At 38.9% G+C, this 21357-nt stretch overlaps 1 protein-coding gene across 2 annotated transcripts in view; it reads left to right on the top strand.

The window, feature by feature from the left end:
* Positions 1–21357, top strand: part of JAK2 (Janus kinase 2) — a 252887-nt gene that overhangs the window by 69748 nt on the left and 161782 nt on the right. For both annotated transcript variants that reach the window (XM_082605232.1, XM_082605231.1), the window contains one exon: positions 11803–11938. The gene's annotated coding sequence lies outside the window, so the exon portion shown is untranslated. The remainder of the gene's footprint in view (positions 1–11802; positions 11939–21357) is intronic.

The raw sequence follows: 21357 nt of genomic DNA, 5'->3' as shown, positions 1-21357 counted from the left end.
TTTAATAAAGTAGAAACTTCTATTATTTTTTATTATTTTTTTCAAAACTATAATTTTTCTATTCACAATCAAATCTTTTAAAAAAATTTTTATTTATTTTTGGCTGTGTTAGGTCCTTGTTGCTGCACATAGGCTTTCTCTAGTTGCAGCGAGTGGGGGCTACTCTTCACTGTGGTGCATGGGCTTCTCATTGCAGTGGCTTCTCTTGTTGTGGAGCATGGGCTCTAGGTGCACAGGCTTCAGTAGTTGCAGCACATGAGCACAGAATATCTTTCCTTTTATTTGTGTCTCCTTCAGTTTCTTTCAACAGTGCCTTACAGTTTTCAATATACAGGTCTTTACCTCCTTGGTTAAATGTATTTCTAAGTATTTTACTCTTTTTGTTGTGATTGTCAATGGGATTGTTTTTCTAATTTCTCTTTCTGCTAGCTCATTGTTAATGTATAGAAATGCAACAGATTTTTGCATGTTGATTTTGTGCCTTTATTATATGCATTTATTAATTTCTAACAGTTTTTTGGTGGTATCTTTATGGTTCTCTCTATATAAAATCATGCTATTCACAAATAGTGATAATTTTACTTCTTCCTTTCCAATTTGAATGCCTTTTATTTCTTTTTCCTGCCTAACTTCTCTGGCTAGGACTTTCAATGCTAGGTTGAATAAGAGTGGCGAGAGTGGACATCCTTGTCATGTTCCTGGTTTTTGGGGGATAACTTTCAGCTTTCACCACTGAATTTGATGTTATCTCTGGGCTTGTCATATATGGCCTTCATTATGTTGAGGTATATGTCAAACTTTTTTAAAAAAATTAATTTATTTATTTTTGGTTGTGTTGTGTCTTCATTGCTGCCTGCAGGCTTTCTCTAGTTGTGGCAAGTGGGGGCTACTCTTCATCGCGGTGCATGGGCTTCTCATTGCAGTGGCTTCTCTTGTTGCAGAGCACGGGCTCTAGGCACACGGGCTTCAGTAGTTGTGGCACGCAGGCTCAGTAGCTGTAGCTCGTGGGCTCTAGAGCACAGGCTCAGTAGTTATGGTGCACGGGCTTAGTTGCTCCACGGCATGAGGGATCTTCCTGGACCAGGGCTTGAACCCATGTCCCCTGCATTGGCAGGGAGATTCTTAACCACTGGGCCACCAGGGAAGTCCCTGTACTCATTTTGTTATTGAGAAATTTTGTCATAAATGTGTGTTGAATCTTGTGATTCTGACTGTTTTAGCCAGCTCATAAGTTGCTTTTGCAGAAGGACAGAATCCTGGAGTTCTCTACTCTACCATTTTCACTCCATGATATATATTTTAATGAGCAGAATTTTGGTTGTTGAATAATATTCTATCTGGTAGATTGCCATAATTTATTTATCATTTTTCTATTATTGGATTGGACTTTTAATTTGTTTCTAATTTTTTGCTCTTTTAGATATATCTACAAGGAACATCTTTTGTACATAAAGCTTTTATCATTTCATTGGATTCTTTCTTTAGGATACATTTCAGAAGTGTAGTTACTAGGTCTGCAAGTATAACCATTTTAACATTCCTGATACTATTACTAAATTGTCAAAAGGATTATACCAACTTGTACTCCAACCTCATAAGTAATTTTAAACTTTGAATTTTTCTGCAGTGGTTCTGTAACTGACAAAAGACTTTTCGAGAAGTAATATATACTTTTACTTTCTCTTAATGTTTTAGAGAAGTGCTTCTCAAACTGCAAAAATGTGCGTAAAAGTTACCCCCAGATCTTGTTAAAATGTGAAACCTGATGCAGTACAACTGTTTGGAGACTAAGACCATGCTTTTCTAACAAGTTCCCAAGTGTTCTGATGCTGCTGGTCTGATCCCACTGTGAGTAATAAGGCTTGAGGCTTAAGCTGTGACAGAAAAGGAAGTATGAGAGCCTTTCCTGAGATTTAAAAAATAAAGCAAGTTTGAAAAATCTCACTTAAGAAAATGTTCCAAAGAAAGTAATCTCCCCAAATTATCTAAATTAATTTGAAGATTAGGAACAGAATGAAAGTTTGTTATTGATATTAGTAAAGGCAAAAGAAAAAAGAAGTAAAATTAGACATACTGCCTGTGGTTTTGACTAGAAAACCCAGCTTGAGAGCTCCTCTCTTTAAGGGGTATGTTGAGGCTTAAAGCCTGATATTAAAATTAATGTTAAAGATAGTCTTTTATCCAGATAAGCAATATTTTCAGTTTTGTCATTCATGTGCATAGGTAATTTGGTATCATGGATTTCTCTGCAGAAATTTCATATAGTATACAAATGTGTCTAAGAATATCTTTTCCATATTAAACATATTGATGTTCATCAATACCTTTATTTTTCATTAGGTCAATTTTAAAGATTACTGTTAGTCTAAATAAACTCAAATTTCTTAATAGGTGTTTAGATATTTACTCAAGGTATACAACCCACCCTCACTCAAGACATTGGATAATTTAATCATTTACTTAATGTCCTGGAAAATAAAGGATAAAATTATGTAGAAAATTATTTTAAGTTTATATAATTGAGCCTCATAATTTATTTATCCATTATCATCATTAACATGATAGAGGAACTTTCTTTTTTGTCCTCCCTGATGGGAGTGCTGGAAGAGTCGGGTAAAAGAGTTCTGGACATGCCATTTGGCTTTTCTATATCTCAAGTCAATTCAATAAGTATGTATTGAGAGAGTATTTATTGTTTTAGCTTTGTGAGAACTACAACAACTATAAGATAAAGTCCTGGACTTCCCTGGTGGCGCAGTGGTTGAGAGTCTGCCTGCCGATGCAGGGGACATGGGTTCGTGCCCCGGTCCGGGAAGATCCCATATGCCACGGAGCGGCTGGGCCCGTGAGCCATGGCCGCTGAGCCTGCGTGTCTGGAGCCTGTGCTCCGCAACGGGAGAGGCCACAACAGTGAGAGGCCTGCGTACCGCAAAAAAAAAAAAAAAAAAAAAAAAAAAGATAAAGTCCTATTCTTCAGTTGCTTCCAAATTACTTTGTGAAGTAATCACCATGTATTCTTGTTCAGAGAGAAACGTGGCAAACAAATCACTGTGACAGTCCACCTTTCAGTATTCTACAAGTTGTTTTAGTTTGGGATTTATATGAAGCACTAGAGATTTCAAAGTGAAAAAAATTCAATGCCACTCTTTACTAGCCATATTTCTGATCACAAAAACAAATGTCAAATGTTCATTCAAGAAACAGCTGTCTTTAGATGCTCAGCATAAGTAGGCTTAATACTATGCTGCAGTGGTGAGGACAGATTCCCCTGCAGAGTAATGTTTCTCAGCCTGTAATTTATGCCTCTTTTAATAAACATAACATTCACACACACACATACACACATATCCAGTGAGGTCCTGATACTAACCTCCTTTCCCTCATTGACAAGGGTCAGTCTAGAAAGTGCTGGACCAAGCATGGTATGATAACAATGGTTTTTCTTCAGTAGCCAAGAGGCCTGGCTCCTTGAGGATTATATATTATGATCAACTATTTCAAACATGTAAAAAAATCTAAGTAACTGCGTCTAGACCTAATTTCAAGGGCCATGTCAATATTGAGTCATACCCTTAAAGTAGTGTTAACTTACTGGTATTGGCATTGATACCTTAGAGTTCCATGTAGTACAATTCATCCCCCCATGTTTGGATGATAAATGAGGGTGAGAATGCTTTTGCTCTATTTTAAAATTTGGTCGATGATTCTATGGAAGGTTCTGCTTCTTTCTTGTGCTTTTAATTATTTTGTGGTTCCTTTTCCAGGTACTCCTAACTTTTACCTTATAGACCTGGACCTACATAGGCAGGGATGCTGGGGATTCTCGTGCTGAGGCAGGCAAGGTGCTGAAAGGTGAAGGAAATGGCAGAAGGGCTTTGTTAGAGTAGGTTCTGAGGAAGTATTTTCCAAGTTAAGTGGCTATCTTTACACAAACTGTGTGTTCTCCGTCTGAGCCTTCAAGCCTTTTGAGGGCTGCTAAATGAATTGGGCTTCACTCTATGCCACAGCTATAGATCTCCAATAGAGCAGAAATATTTAGGGATATTGCTGGCTATGCAAGGCCCCAGAAATTAAGTATGAGTATTCACGAGTATCTTTTTTATGCCTGCTGGATTCCTATATCTTATGAGGCAGGAGGTGGTGAGGGTGTTTTATCAATTCTAGTCTAATATTATGAATTTCACCTTAATTTGAGAATGTGTTTGTCAGCATCATGTAAAGTTGTGTTTAAACTCTAGCTGTCCATTGGGACTAACTGGGAAACTTTCAAAAACACTAGTGCTTGGGCGTCTCCCTAGACAAATTGAATCAGAGCCCCTGGGGGTAGGGTCCTCAGCACTGGTATTTTTAAAAAGCTCCTTAAGTGACTCTCACATGCAACCACACATTAGGAACCTTTAATTTAGAGAAATGATTCTCAAACTCAGCTGCACATTAGAATCACCAGGGGAATTAAAAAAAATCCAGATACTCAGGCTTCACCCTGGGCCAATTGAGTCAGAATCTGTGGGAGTGAGACCCAGGCATCAGTATTTTTTTTTTTACTCTCCCCAGATAATTAAAATGTGTGGCCAAGTTTGGTGACCTTTTGAAAACAGCCTCCTCTTCTCCATGTAAATTAGTTCACGCCTAATATGGATATGCTCTTTGCTCTGAATTAATTATATCAGTGCTTCTCAAACATATATGTTCATACATGTTTGTTCATATATGTATGTTCATATATGTCCACATGTTCATGTATGTATACCTTGGGATCTTGTTAAAATGCATATTCTGAATCAGCAGCGGTGGCACTGAGATTCTGCGTTTCCAATGAGATCCCAGGTGGTACCAGTGCTTCTGGTTACGTGGACCACACTTTGAGTAGCAATGAGTCTTGCCATTGTATGGCCATCTGGATGAAACTTCAATTAAAAAATTAAAAAGATAGAATATAGGATTTTATATAGAGGTCTGTACTTTAAGATAGTTAATTATAATTAATTAGCCTACACACTTAAAATTCTGGTAAATGATATTTTATTTGGGAAACTTAATTAAACAATTAGGGAAAAATGTGTTGTCCCAGATAACATTGAAATGTTTCAGATACAACCACTTGTCAGACAGGTTTTAAAAAAGATTCAAGCATTGGGTGGTTCACCGTACTAGAGCAGTGGCAAAGTTCTTTAAAAATTTATCTGCAAAACCCATTGTATAAAGCAGACATAATAATTATACAAATTTTACAATGCTGTTTAAATTTTTTTTGTTTGATGGGAAGATATGCCACTGTTTCTGGAAAGCCTGAACCGTTTCCATACAACCTCTGATCCCTCTGAGCACAGACTGGAATCCTTTGATTCAGTGTACAGAGAATACAAGAAATCTATTCTGAGGAATTCAGTTAGACTTAAGTGGAGCATACATCTGGAAATCTTCATTTATATAATAGCTTGTAACCATTAGGTAAATTTAGTTGTTCGTGATTTATTTAAAAACTTTCACTGTTGACTTTTTATGAGTCAGCCATAATTCTAGGAAATGGAAATACCAGTGAGAAGATCTATTCAAAATTAACAGAGAAAATAATTTTTATTCCCAAATTGAAATATATGTGATTATGCAAAAATTCAGAAGAACTTGCATTAAAGTACAAGGTGAAGTAGAAAGCACTGATGTAGAAGCTGCAGCAGGTTATCCAGATCTAGCTAAGATGAAGGTGGCTACACTAAAAAATAGATTTTCAAATGAAACAGCCTTACTTTGGAAGAAGATGGCATCTAGAACTTTCATAGCTAGAAAGGAGAAGTCAGTGCCTGGCTTCAAAGCTTCAAGGACAAGTTGACTCTCTTGTTAGGGGCTAATGCAGCTGGTGACTTTAATTTGAAGCCAGTGTTCGTTTACCATTCTGAAAATCCTGGGACCGTTAAGCATTATGCTGGGGACTTCCCTGGTGGGGCAGTGGTTGGGAATCCACCTGCCAATGCAGGGGACACAGGTTCAAGCCCTGGTCGGGGAAGATCCCACATGCCGCAGAGCAACTAAGCCCATGTACCACAACTACTGAGCCTGTGCTCTAGAGCCCGCGAGCCACATCTACTGAGCCTGTGCGCCACAACTACTGAGCCTGCACTGTAGAGCACAGAAGCCACAACTGCTGAGCCCACGTGCCACAACTACTGAGGCCCGCATGCCTAGAGCCCATCCTCCATAACGGGAGAAGCCACCGCGATGAGAAGCCCATGCACCACAATGAAGAGTGGGCCCCACTCACCACAACTGAAGAGGGCCCACACGCAGCAGTGAAGACCCAACACAGCTAAAAAATAAATAAATAAATATTTATCTCTCAAACCTATACACTTAAAAAAAAAGAATTATGCTAAATCTACCCTGTCTGTGCTCTATAAATGGAACCACAAAGCCTGAACAATAGCACGTCTGTTCACAACATCATTTACTGAGTACTTTAAGCCCTGTGTGGAGACATACTGTGCAGAAAAAAAGATACTTTTCAAAATATTACTGCTTATTGACAATGCAGCTGATCACCCCAGGAGCTCTGAGGTACAGTGAGATTAATGTTGTTTTCATGCCTGCTAACACAAATACATTCTGAAGCCCATGGATCAAGGAGTCACTTTGACCTCAAGCCTTATAAGAAATACATTTTGTAAGGCTATAGCTACTCCTCTGAAGGATCTGGGCCAAGCCAACTGAAAACATTCTGGGAAGGATTGACCATTCTAGATGCCATTAAGAACATTCATAATTCATGGGAAGAGGTCAAAATATCAACATTAACAGGAGTTTGGGAGACGTTGATTCCAACCCTGATGGATGACTTTGAGGGGTTCAAGACTTCAGTGGAGGAAGGTACTGCAGATGTGGTGGAAGTAGCAAGGGAATTAGAATCAGAAGTGGAGCTTGAGGATGTGACGGACCTGCTGCAGTCTCATGACAAAACTTTAATGGATGAGGACTAGCTTCTTATGGATGAGCAAAGAAAGTGGTTTCTTGAGATGGAAGCTACTCCTGGTGAAGGTGCTGTGGAGATTGTTGAAATGACAACAAAGAACTTAGAATACTATACAAACTTAGTTGATAAAGCAGCAGCAGGGTTTGAGAGGATTGACTCCAATTTTGAAGGAAGTTTTACTGTAGGTAAAATGCTATCAAACATCATTGCGGGCTACAGAGAAATAGTTCGTGAAAGGAAGAGTCAATCAATGCGGCAAACTTCATTGTTGTCTTATTTTAATAAATGGCCGCAGCTGTCTCAACCTTCAGCAACCACTACCCTGATCAGTCAGCAGCCGTCAACATCGAGGCAAGATCCTCAACGAGAAAAAATATTACGACTTGGGCTTCCCTGGTGGCGCGGTGGTTGGGGGTCCACCTGCTGGTGCAGGGGACGCGGGTTCGTGCCCCAGTCTGGGAGGGTCCCGCGGGCCGTGGCCGCTGGGCCTGCGCGTCCGGAGCCTGTGCTCCGCGACGGGAGAGGCTGCAGCAGTGAGAGGCCCGCGTACCGCAAAAAAAAAAAAAAAAAATTAGGACTTGCTAAAGGTTAAGTTGATGGTTAGCATTTTTTAGCAATGAAGTATTTTTTAAATAAGGTATATACATTGTTTTTTTAGACATAATGCTATTGCATAATTAGTAGACTACAGTATAGTATAAGCATAACTTTTATATGTGCTGGGAAGCCAAAAAATTCATGTGATGTGCCACTATAGCCAAAACCTCAGAATCTTAGAGGTATGCCTGTAATCGTGAAGCAAAAATATGAGGAGGGACTGTGTGAGAGAAGACTCCTCGTGGCTGCTGAACTCAGACTAGGTCAGCAGACGATAGCTCTCCAAAGCATGAGGCACAGGCAAAACCTGTTTGGAGTATAGTCGGCCCTCTGTAGCCATCGGTTCTGCATCCGTGGATTCAACCAACCACGGATTAAGAATATTAGAAAAAAAATACCAGAAAGTTCCAAAAGGCAAAACTTGAATTTGTCACATGCAGGCAACTATTTACATAGCATTTACATTGTATTTACAACTATTTACGTAACATTTAGATTGTGTTAAGTATTATAAGTAATACAGATGATTTAAAGTATACAGAAGGGTGTACATAGGTTATGTCCAAATTCTATGCCATTTTATGTAAGGGACTTGAGCATCCACCCATTTTTGGTATCCGAGGGTGTCCTGGAACCAATCCCCCTTGGTTACTGAGGGATGACTGTAATAGGAATAGAGCTGGAAAGCTGACAGCAGAAGCTTCCCTGAAACCCTACTACCTTCTGTAGTTCCACCTCCTCTATTTCTAGGTCACTCTCTCAGGTACCCTAACTCCAAGAGTCCTTCAAACAATCCCCTACTGGACAAACCACTAATTCTTTTCTGTTGCTCTCACCTACCTCGTATCTTCACTTCCTTGCTTACCGAATTAAAATTCCATGATCAACTATTATAATCAGTTATTTGCATACACCCTCAACTTCCTTGCCTCTTTTTCACTTCCTCTTACTCATCCAGGAAAACTTCAACACCGTTTTAATTAAGCTTTCTCTATTCTGAGCTTTGTCTCATACAGCTGAATGTGGGTGGAGAAAAACCCACAACCATGCTGATGAGTCTAACTTTGAATTCTTGCCGTCTAGTGGGCTCTTAACACTGCCTGGTTTTCAAACTACATCTCCTTGGTCTTTTCATCCTTCTGTTCTTCTAGATGACTTCTTCGTGCCTTCTCTTTTATCTTCAAACCTCAACATCTCTACCCACTCCCACCCAAATTCACTGTCGGTTGATGATCTTGCTTCCTATGCATAGGAAAAAAAAATCAGTTGGTGAACAGAAGCCTCAGCTGTCCGTATTGTACCCATGTAACCTGCTTTCTTTTACTTTGGGCAGCCATGGAGGTGCTCTGCTGAAGGGAACCTGCTGGGAGGTGTGGAGTTGGCTTACGGCCTCCAGTTGGTCCACTTTTAGTTTTACTGCAGAGTTGACACTGAGAGCCGTCTCCCCCCAGCTCCCTCAGGCTTCTCCTAGCCAGTGACTCAGCATGGTAGGAGTACCAGAGATGGGTCATTTTTGCTCCACGTGCAATTCCTCTAATAGGCAGTCTCTGCTTGAAGACTCCCTATTGACCCGGTCAAGACTTTCTGAGTGGTACTGCAGTTTTGAGTCTTGCTACCCAATCCTCTATTTTTCTGTCTCATTTAAAAAATCTTTATGGAGATATAATTCACATACCATACATTTCACCTATTTACAGTGTACAATTCAATCATTTTCATTCTATTCACAGAGTTGTACAACCATCACCACAATCAATTTTAGAAAATTTTCGTTACCCCCCACAAAGAAACCCATACCCTTTAGCTGTCACTCTCCAAATTCCCCATCCCCCACAACCTTAGACAACCATTAATTTACTTTTTGTCTCTATAGATTTGCCCCTTCTGGATAATTCATATAAGAGCAGTCATATACTACGTGGTCATTTGTGACCGGCTTCTTTCCCTTAGCATGTTTTAAAGGCTCATCCATGTTGTAGCATGTAACAGTACTTCCTTTTTATTGCTGAAAGTATTTAATTGTAGTGATGCACCACAGTTTATTTATTGACCCATCAGTTGATAGACATTTGGGTTGTTTACACTTTTTGCCTATCATAAATAATATTTCTGTGAACATTTGTGTACAAGTTTTTGAAAGGATATTTGTTTTCATTTCTCTTGTGTCTATACCTAGGAGTGGAATTGTTGGTCCATATAACTCTGTGTTTAACCCTTTGAGGAACTACCCAATCCTCCTTTATTCCTTCTATTTTTTTTTTAAAGAAGGTCATCAGTAGTGAATTCCCCTCTTTATTTTATTATTTTTATTATTATCTTTTTACAGAATGGTTTTTAATTTTATTTATTTATTTATGGCTGTGTTGGGTCTTTGTTTCTGTGCGAGGACTTTCTCCAATTGCAGCAAGCGGGGGCCACTCTTCATTGTGGTGCGCTGGCCTCTCACTATGGCGGCCTCTCTTGTTGTGGAGCACAGGCTCCAGGCGCGCAGGCTCAGTAGTTGTGGCTCACGGGCCTAGTTGCTCCGCGACATGTGGGATCCTCCCAGACCAGGGCTTGAACCTGTGTCCCCTGCATTGGCAGGCAGATTCTCAACCACTGCGCCACCAGGGAAGCCCCATATTCCTTCTATTTTTCACCAGGTCTCAGGCTTTCATCATGGTCTGAAGGCTCTTCCTATCTACTCCTGCTCTGTTTTCCCTTTACCCTTCACAAATGTTTCTCCTAATAAATCTCTTGCACATCTAATTTTATCCTGGCATCTGCTTCTCATAGGACCCTAACTTATATATCCTAGTTCCCCTGAGCCCTTCTCTGGTGTTTTTTTTGGACCACACTGCACAGCTTGCAGGATCTTAGTTCCCTGACCAGGGATCGAACCAGGCATCAAACCTGGGCCCGGGCAGTGAAAGCGCCAAGTCCTAACCACTGGACTGCCAGGGAATTCCCTCCTGAGCCCTTCTAGAAGAAATTAAAGGATGAACTGAGAGATGAAGAAACTATAGCACAATGACTGATGAATGTTGAATCTCTTTTACTGTAGAACTAAGAATAGAGTAAACATGAAGGTTATAGCTACAGAACATAATGTAAATTTTTAAAAGAAACAATATAAGTTATGAAAATAGTCCAGTACTACCCACTTTTTAAGCTCAAATGACATCCACTTTAAGAGGACATCTTTGTGGGGAGACAGAGCTGACTTCAAATAGCAACTTTAATACTGGGTTGGCCAAAAAGTTCGTTTGGGTTTTACCGTAAGAGGTTATGGGAAAACCCGAATGAACCTTTTGGCCAACCCAATACTTAGTGGTTATGTTACTTTGCGCCACTTAACTTTGCTGAGTTTCATTTCTTGTCTGTAAAATAGAGATATTACTTACCTAATAGAATGTATAGCAAAAATATACATGAATGAAAAGTTCACTCATTCAATAGATATTTATTGGCACCTACTATGTACCATGCACTGTCCTAGGTGCTAAGGCATATAGTATGAATATAACAGACATGGAACTCACTTTCTACTTGAGGGAAGACAGACGAACAAATAAATGAAATATATTGCATGTGAACTGGTAATGAGTGTCATGGAGAAAAACAAATCATGGTACTGGTCTAGGGAGTGCTGGGGGCTGGGAGATATTGCAGTTTCAATTACATCTCACCTGAAGGACGTGATGGAGCAAGACGTGTGGATATAGGAAGGTAGGGAGGGGCCCAGGGAAGGTCACTACCCCGATTCCTGGCTGCAGCTATGGTTACTGTTGTAGCTCTTGTAATGACCCATTTTGGCTTCCCTGAAGCAGCAACTCTGACTTCTACAACTTCAGACCAAGGTCTTCCAGTGGGATATCTCCCTGGTTGCGGTCTATAACTGAGCCACAAAAAGCTCTACCTTGAAGATAGCTAGTGGGAAGCAGCCGCATAGCACAGGGAGATCAGCTTGGTGCTTTGTGACCGCCTGGAGGGGTGGGATAGGGAGGGTGGGAGGGAGGGAGATGCAAGAGGGAAGAGATATGGGAACATATGTATATGTATAACTGATTCACTTTGTTATAAAGCAGATACTAACACACCATTGTAAAGCAATTATACTCCAATAACGATGTAAAAATTAAAAAAAAAGCTCTACCTTGAGCTTTCAGTTTCTTATAAAGGCCCTGGATATATCAGTATTTTATTTGACATGTTCTTGATTACAGTCCTCTCTCTCCATTCCCTTCCTGACTGTGACACAGGTGCTGGATGGCTGGGCTGAAGGGCAATCTTGAACAACAGCATCCTGTGCTTAACTCAGTTATCACTCATCACACATCCTGATACTCAGTCATTTTCTCCAGACTAAACTTCTGAACCTCAAATTCTTTCCTTAAGGTGAGTTACTTCCATATCCAGACCTCTGCCCAGGGAGTAAAGTGGTAACTTTTTTCCTGATAGCTTAGGGTATTATTGGTACAGAGGATTTGGTCACTGAACCCTCATATTTGTCCTGCCATTGTTCTTTTTCATTAATTCATTTATATGACAAGATTTATTTAGCACCTATGACATGTCAAACTTTGATTGATACTGGATATGTGGTGGGGAAAGAAACAGATATATTTCCTGCCTTCACAGTCTGCAAGGGTACCTTTGAGTGCTTATGCAATAGACTCTTCCTACACCTACCCTACTGACAAAAAATAGGTACATTGCTTGGGCTGCATCATCTTTGCAGCCTCTGTAACTTGTAGAATATGATATTTAGACTTGATGATTCTATCTTATCAATGATCTCTATGATCTGTAAGGTTATTCAGCATCAACCCTTTCTGATTTTAGAATTTGATTTGTATTGTTTACTCAATGCTATTGATTTAAATTCATTGCATTATAACAATGTAATCTTAATAAAACTAGGGGCTCCTATATGGTCTAGGCATTATATAGTAACTATATTCAAATAAGTACAAGTTAATAGCCAAGAGTAATTGAAGAGAAAATTTGAGTTTTTTTTAAGGGTATGAAAGTGTACCCAATCTATAACATAAAGCAAAATGTTTTGAAATTCTCTTTGCTATCCATCTCTTATTTCTTTCCACATACTACAGAAACTTGAAATAAAGATCTCTTCTTTTTGTTCATCCCTCAAGTCAGATACTATACCTGGGCATCTTTCATCTTTCCCCCTTCCCTCTCTTCTGTGCATGACTTGTTTATTATGAATGTCATCCTAAGCTCTCTGGCTTAATTTTTTTTTCCATTTCACCCATTACATGGATTCTCTACAATAGTGGTTTGTTTGTTTTTTGTTTTGTTTTGTTTTTTGAGTGGAGAAAGGTTTATTGCAATGCTAAGCAAGGAGAACAGAATGGCTCATGCTCAAAAGACCTGGACTCAGTGGTTCTTAACTTTAGCATGCCTCAGAATCATATGGAAGTCTTGTTTATTACACAAGTGACTGGGCCTCACCTCCAGAATTTGATACAGGAGGTCTGAGTTGGGGCTCAAGAATTTACATTTCTAACAAGTTCCCAGGTAGCACTGTTACTGCTGGTCCAGGGATCACATCCTGAGAACTAGTACTCTACAACATAGGAGCCAGCAGCTGTTCTAGCAAACAAGAATTTATCCCTGGGTAAAGAGGGCTTTGTTATACATTATATATAAATAATGTTACCTGATTCCTTATACGTTAATACAAAGCTTAAGAATTTAATGATTCTCAAACTCTTCCAAAATATAACAGAGGGAGGAACACCCCCAAACTCATTCTACGAGGCCAACGTCACCCTGATACCAAAACCAGAAAAAGATATCACAAAGAAAGAAAACTACAGGCCAATATCACTGATGAACATAGATGCAAAAATCCTGAACAAAATACTAGCAAACAGAATCCAACAGTACATTAAAAGGATCATACACCATGATCAAGTGGGGTTTATCCCAGGAATGCAAGGATCCTTCAATATACACAAATCAGTCAATGTGATACACCATATTAACAAATTGAAGGAGAAAAACCATATGATCATCTCAATAGATGCAGAAAAAGCTTTCAACAAAATTCAACACCCATTTATGATAAAAACCCTCCAGAAAGTAGGAGGAGGCCATATGAAAGGCCATATGACACACCCACAGCCAACATCGTTCTCAATGGTGAAAAACTGAAAGCATTTCCTCTAAGATCAGGAACAATACAAGGTTGTCCACTCTCACCACTGTTATTCAACATAGTTTTGGAAGTTTTAACCACAGCAATCAGAGAAGAAAAAGAAATGAATCGAAATCAGAAAAGAAGAAGTAAAGCTGTCACTGTTTGCAGGTGACATGATACTATACATAGAGAATCCTAAAGATGCTACCAGAAAACTACTAGAGCTAATCAATGAAATTGGTAAAGTAGCAGGATACGAAATTAATATACAGAAATCTCTTGCATTCCTATAAACTAATGATGAAAAATCTGAAAGAGAAATTAAGGAAACACTCCCATTTACCACTGCAACAAAAAGAAAAAAAAAACCTAGGAATAAACCTACCTAGGAGACAAAAACCTGTATGCAGAAAACTATAAGACACTGATGAAAGAATCTGAAGATGATACAAACAGATGGAGAGATATACCATGTTCTTGGATTGGAAGAATCAACATTGTGAAAATGACTATACTACCCAAAGCAATCTACTGATTCAGTGCAATCACTATTAAACTACCAATGGCATTTTTCACAGAACTAGAACAAAAAATTTCACAATTTGTATGGAAACACAAAAGACCCCAAATAGTCAAAGCAATCTTGAGAAAGAAAAATGGAGGAATTAGGCTCATGGACTTCAGACTATACTACAAAGCTACAGTAATCAAGACAGCATGGTACTGGCACAAAAAGAGAAATATAGATCAATGGAACAGGATAGAAAGCCCAGAGATAAACCCATGCACATATGGCCAAAACAATCTTGAGAAAGAAAAGTGGAGTGGAGGAATCAGGCTCCCAGACTTCAGACTATACTACAAAGCTACTGTAATCAAAACAGTATGGTACTGGCACAAAAACAGAAATATAGATCAATGGAACAGTATAGAAAGCCCAGAAATAAACCCACATACATATGGTCGCCTTATTTTTGATAAAGGAGGCAAGGATATACAATGGAGAAAAGACAGCCTCTTATATAAGTGGTTCTGGGAAAACTGGACAGCTCCATGTAAAAGAATGAAATTAGAACACTCCCTAACACCATACACAAAAATAAACTCAAAATGGATTAAAGACCTAAATGTAAGGCCAGAAGCTGTAAAACTCTTAGAGGAAAACATAGGCAGAACACTCTAGGACATAAATCACAGCAAGATCCTTTTTGACCCTCTCCTAGAGAAATGGAAATAAAAACAAAAATAAATGGGACCTAATGAAACTTAAAAGCTTTTGCACATTAAAGGAAACCATAAACAAGACCAAAAGACAACCCTCAGAATGGGAGAAAATATTTTCAAATGAAGCGACTGACAAAGGATTAATTTCCAAAATTTACAAGCAACTCATGCAGCTCAATATCAAAAAAACAAACAACCCAATCCAAAAATGAGCAGAAGATCTAAATAGACATTTCTCCAAAGAAGATATACAGATTGCCAACAAATGCATGAAAGGATGCTCAATATCACTAATCATTAGAGAAATGAAAATCAAAACTACAGTGAGGTATCACCTCACACCAGTCAGAATGGTCATCATCAAAAAATCCAGAAACAATAAATGCTGGAGAGGGTGTGGAGAAAAGGGAACCCTCTTGCACTGTTGGTGGGAATGTAAATTGATACAGCCACTATGGAGAACAGTATGGAGGTTCCTTAAAAAACTAAAAAACTACCATACGACCCAGCAATCCCACTACTGGGCGTATACCCTGAGAAGAACAATTCAAAAACAGTCATGTTCCACAATGTTCATTGCAGCTCTATTTACAATAGCCAGGACATGGAAGCTACCTAAGTGTCCATTGACAGATGAATGGGTAAGGAAGATGTGGCACATATATACAATGGAATATTTCTCAGCCATAAAATGAAACGAAATTGAGTTATTTGTAGTGAGGTGGATGGACCTAACACCTGTCATACAGAGTGAAGTAACTCAGAAAGAGAAACAAATACCATATGCTAACACATATATATGGACTCTAAAAAAAAAAATGGTTCTGAAGAACCTCGGGGCAGTACAGGAGTAAAGACACAGATGTAGAGAATGGACTTGAAGACATGGGGAGGGGGAAGGGTAAGCTGGGACAAAGTTAGAAAGTGGCATGGACTTATATATACTACCAAAGGTAAAATAGATAGCTAGTGGGAAGCAACCACATAGCACAGGGAGATCAGCTGGGTGCTTTGTGACCACCTAGAGGGGTGGGATAGGGAGGGTGGGAGGGAGATGCAAGGGGGAGGAGATATGGGGATATATGTATAAGTATAGCTGATTCACTTTGTTATAAAGCAGAAACTAACACACCATTGTAAAGCAATTATACTCCAATTAAGATGTTAAAGAAAAGAATTTAATGAATCATCTTCTATCAGCATATTTAACATCCTGTAGGTAGGGATGTGTATCTCATAGACTCTGGTATAATGCTCAAAGAATAAAGGAAATAATATTTATTGCTTTATTACCTCTACAGGAGACAGTATAGTGGAGTTGGTATGAGAGTTATCTCTGAAGCCAGGTCTTCTGGGATTCAGTCTTGCCTCTGCAGTGTTTCTGGAAGGCCCTGGGAAAGTTCTTCTCTGGTCTCAATTTCTTATTTTTGAAATGAAGATAACAGAGGTAGCCATCTCCTAGAGTTGTTGTGAGGCTCAAATGAGTTAATACATGTAAAGCTCTTGAAGAATGACTGGTGTGTTGCACGCACTCTGACATTACCTATTACTATCAGGAATTTGTTGTTTTCTCTATGTTATCCCATTAAAACCTGAAATTAGTTCTAAAAGGTAGGCACCCATATTATTCTCATTGTGGAGACTAGGAGACAGAAGTTCAGAAAGGTTGAATAAAGAATTCCCAGCTAGGGGACTTCCTGGTGGTCCAGTGGTTAAGACTCCGTGCTCCCAATGCAGGGGGCCTAGGCTCAATCCTTGGTCAGGGAACTAGATCCCGCATGCTGCAACTAAGATCCTACGTACCACAACTAAGACCCAGCGCAGCCAAATAAATAAGTAAATAAATATTAAAAAAAAAAAAGAATCCCCAGCTAGTAAAAATCTCTGGCCTTTGTTATTTCACCAGCATTTTCCCAAAGGAATCATTTTCTCCTGTAAGAAAAATGGTACAAGGAAGCTAATTTCAAAACTATATTCGAATATGATTGAATAATTGCTTGATCAAGATGGTTGGTGAATTTTATAATCTAATGTTATGTATACTTTAAAATGTATTAAAGAGGCAAGGATAGGTAGAATAGTGGCTGTGTAACAAACTAGTGAGTGTCTAACATTTGCAGACTACCTGTCATATAATAGGTGTTTTAAAAAATATATGTTGGGGCCTCCCTGGTGGCGCAGTGGTTGAGAGTCCGCCTGCCGATGCAGGGGATACGGGTTCGTGCCCCGGTCTGGGAGGATCCCATATGCCGCGGAGCGGCTGGGCCCGTGAGCCATGGCCGCTGGGCCTGTGCGTCCGGAGCCTGTGCTCCGCAACGGGAGAGGCCGCAACAGTGAGAGGCCCGCGTACTGCAAAAAAAAAAATAAATAAATAAAATAAAATAAAAAAAAATAAAATAAAAAATAAAATAAAATAAAAAAAATAAAAAATATATGTTGATCGATTGGAATGAATGTTATTTGGAATTTAAAATACCTAAAATTAAAGATTCATAATATCCAGAGTTAGTGAGATTATAGAGGAATGGGCATTGATATACTAGTATGAGATTTTTGAAAGTCAATTTGGCAATAGCCACCAAATTTTAAATATATATTTCTTTTGGCTCAGAGAGTCTAATTGTCTATCCTAGGGAATACTTTTGTGCCCATGGAATGTATGTACAATGATGTTCAAATTTAACACCGTTTTTTAAAAAATTAATTAATTAATATTTTTTATTTTTGGCTGCGTTGGGTCTTTGTTGTTGCGTGTGGGCTTTCTCTAGTTGGGGCGAGCAGGGGCTACTCTTTGTTGTAGTGTGCGGGCTTCTCACTGCAGTGGCTTCTCTTGTTGCGGAGCATGGGCTCTAGGGATGCGGGCTTCAGTAACTGTGACAGGCGGGCTCAGTAGTTGTGGCACGTGGGCTCAGTAGGCGTGGCATATGGGCTTAGTTGCTCTGCGGCATGTGGGATCTTCCTGGACCAGGGCTCGAACCCATGTCCCCTTCATTTGCAGGCGGATTCTTAACTACTGCGCCACCAGGGAAGTCCTAGCACTGTTTTTAATTTTGAAAATCACAAACCTAAGTGTTCATAAATGGGGGAATTATTTGGTAAGTTATGATGACCCATTTTGTTGAACACTGTGTAAAAAGTTAAAAAGAATGAGGGAGAGCAATAAATGTTGAAATGAAAGGTCTCCAGAAGGTGTTAAGTGAAAAAATGGTAACACAAAAAAGTATAGAATTATCTATTTGGTTTATAGAGTTCAAAACTAAATCTATAGGAAATAAGTAGGAAAATGCTTAGAAAAAATTCTGAAAAGTTACACATGAAATAGTTATCAGTGGTTACCTCTGGGAACTAAAGAGGGCTAGGAAGAGAGGATCAAGAGGAACTTCCACTTTGTATACTTTATCTTCCATATTAGTTGGATTTACCACAAGTAGTATGTATTAATGTTTACTTTGGGATCAAAAAGGAAAAAGTAGCTTGCTCAACAAATATACTTATAAGCCCTTTAATGAGGATAATAGATGCTAAAATGTACAAGACAACCTTTCAAAAGCCTTAAAACATGTCTATTCCAGTAATTAGCAGTTATTTAAAAATTTTCCGAAGTTATCATTCCTGCTAAAAACTTTATCACTTGTAGTGCTGTTGATCCCCAGAGCATTTCCTGTGGGTAGTAAGAGAGCTGAATTGCTATCTAAGTGGAAAGCACACAATACTAAAATTCTTGTAGCATTAGAATACCTAGCCAGAGAGTTTGCCTGAGGACTATTACATCATTTCATGCTTGATTTATAACAGATGAAGGTGACAGAGGAAAAAAAACCAAAACAAAACAAAACAAAAGTCAAAAAAACAAAACCACTATTACACAAAAGGAGAAACCAAAGAAATAGTATTTGTTTTTTTTCTCCAAATGAATGGTTATATCAGTGTTCAGTGGGAGACAGTATCAGGTGTGGATGAAAGAAGAAAGTTATTCTCCTGGTTTTTCTCAGTTTCAGTTTGAGGAATGTAGAGTAGTATATAAGTATATAGGAGTGGAAGTTAAAATTGAGAACTATGTCATGCGGCATTTTCTGGTCCATTTATGTATTTCATAGGTAACACTGAAATTCAGAGTATTTAACCACATCATTATGATGCTTTAATATCAAATCAGATTTTCCTTTGGTCAGTAGTGTAGATAGCATGGAGTGACCACAGCAATTATTATAACTATGGCCCAGAAGACTCACAAAATTGTTACAGAGAAAGTAGAGTGAAGCAACTTAGAAAAGAAAATTGAACAGTGGTGACAGGAGTGATGTTTTATAGGAGGAGGTATCTTTATTTTCTGCTAACCTATGGGTTCCGTGTAATGTCTTAGATTGTGACTAATACTTGTATAGTTATGCTTGACCTTGTGATTGAAGATAGAATTCCAAAATTGGTGGGTAAATTGGATTTTTAAAAGACATACAGTACAGCACATGGAATATAGCCAACGTTTTTTTTTTTTTTTTTTTTTTCGCGCTATCTCGGTGCACGTACGTGTCACCGGCTATTTATTTATTTATTTATTTATTTATTTATTTATTTATTTATGGCTGTGTTGGGTCTTCGTTTCTGTGCGAGGGCTTTCTCTAGTTGTGGCAAGTGGGGGCCTCTCCTCATCGCGGTGCGCGGGCCTGTCAGTATCGCGGCCTCTCTTGTTGCGGAGCACAGGCTCCAAACGCACAGGCTCAGTAATTGTGGCTCACGGGGCCAGCTGCTCCGTGGCATGTGGGATCTTCCCAGACCAGGGCTCGAACCCGTGTGTCCTGCATCGGCAGGCGGACTCTCAACCACTGTGCCACCAGGGAAGCCCTAGCCAACGTTTTATAATAACTTTAAATGGAGTATAATCTACAAAAATTTTGAATCACAAAAAAATAAATGAGAGGAGCTCATATTTCAAAAAAAAAAAGATATACATTTTCCCTGTTGTAATTTGAAGAATATTTTTTTCTTTTCTTTTTCTTTTCTTCTCATCAGTGTACTATAATATCTGTTTCACTCCAGGTTATTTCATTGCATGTACTCTGACACTACTAGATCTGGTTCAAGTAAAAAGGGGAAATTTGTCATAAGGAAGTATTTTCAAGATACCAAATACAGGAAGTTTCTTTGGGCCTTATAAGAAGAGGAAGCTGAAAAGCTAAGAGGATTCATTCCTGGTGAACTCTTTTTTTTCTCTCTTCTGTCTGTGTCAATTCTTTTCTCCCAAAGCAAGTCAGCTTTCTGTGCAACTCCATGTACATAAATACAGATGGCAGCCATAATTTTAGAGCATGGGTAACTTCACTTTAAGAGAACAAAAAAGTCTGAGCAACTGTCTTTGAATCCCAGTTCCAACTTCCTCAGGAGGGAGATCATGAATGGCTCAGCTTGAGTCAGGTGACAACTCATGGTGCGATCAAGGGGTGTGGGTAGCAGGGTCACAAACCGTAACACAGGGGCTAGAGGCTGACTACTCTGGGTGAAGAGGACAGTTCTCAAAGAAAGAAGGCAGAATCCTTAATCTAAATAAGGACTCAGGAATTAACACTCTGTACACTAATAATTATGTGAGGGGAATTTCTATTTTGAAGAGTGAATCTTGGTATGGATCCTTTTATAAAGAAAAATATTTTTAGTGAATTGGTACTATACCTCAAATGTTTTAAGTTAAATTTTTTTGTAAAGTACAGCATAATTATAATAGACATTTTGCATATTTTGCCAAATAATCATCCTTACCTGAAGGAGGTTATTAATTCCTGGCTTACAGATGGGGAAATTATTTTAGTTTTTATGCACCAACATTAAACTTATTCAGTTATCTCAAGGGAAGGAGGGACCTGCTTGCCAGGAACACCTTTTTCTTTGGGACTATAATAAAGAATGAAAGAATTGATGTAGAGATATAGATATGATAAAGGGCAGAGGAAATTTTGAAAAATTTTTTTGCCATATCCAACCAAACTTTGAAATGAATAGTCCTAAAATATCTGGATGATTCAAAGTAAAAAACATTGCTTGCTTGTCCGTCTACCTGATTCACACTCCTGACTTTGTCTTTCGGTTTATATTACTAGACCTGGGATAAATTAGCCTCTCTCCATAGCTGATGCCTTCAGAAAAGTACATCTTCTCTACCCTGAAAGGGAACAAACTTGTGGATCTATCTCCAGTCTTTTGCTTGAGCCTGTTTCCCCTTCCAAGGGGAAGGACTTTCCTGTATCTTTTTCTGCTCTCACATTTATGCTCCTCTTGAGACTGTTTTCATTATTTCATCAGTTAATGGCATAGTTTTGTTTTTTTAAAAAATACAAATGCAGGTCTTTGCGTTTATCTCTGTTACAACCCAGCCCTTATCATTCCTGCCCACACAGTTCCATGTCACACAATAAACTGTGACAAATGCTTCAGG

The sequence above is a fragment of the Mesoplodon mirus genome, assembly GCF_964341445.2.
Source record: "Mesoplodon mirus genome assembly, chromosome: 1".
Classification (NCBI taxonomy): Eukaryota; Metazoa; Chordata; class Mammalia; order Artiodactyla; family Ziphiidae; genus Mesoplodon; species Mesoplodon mirus.
The sequence above is the reverse complement of the archived record's forward strand: the minus strand, read 5'-3'. Positions and strand labels throughout refer to the sequence as shown.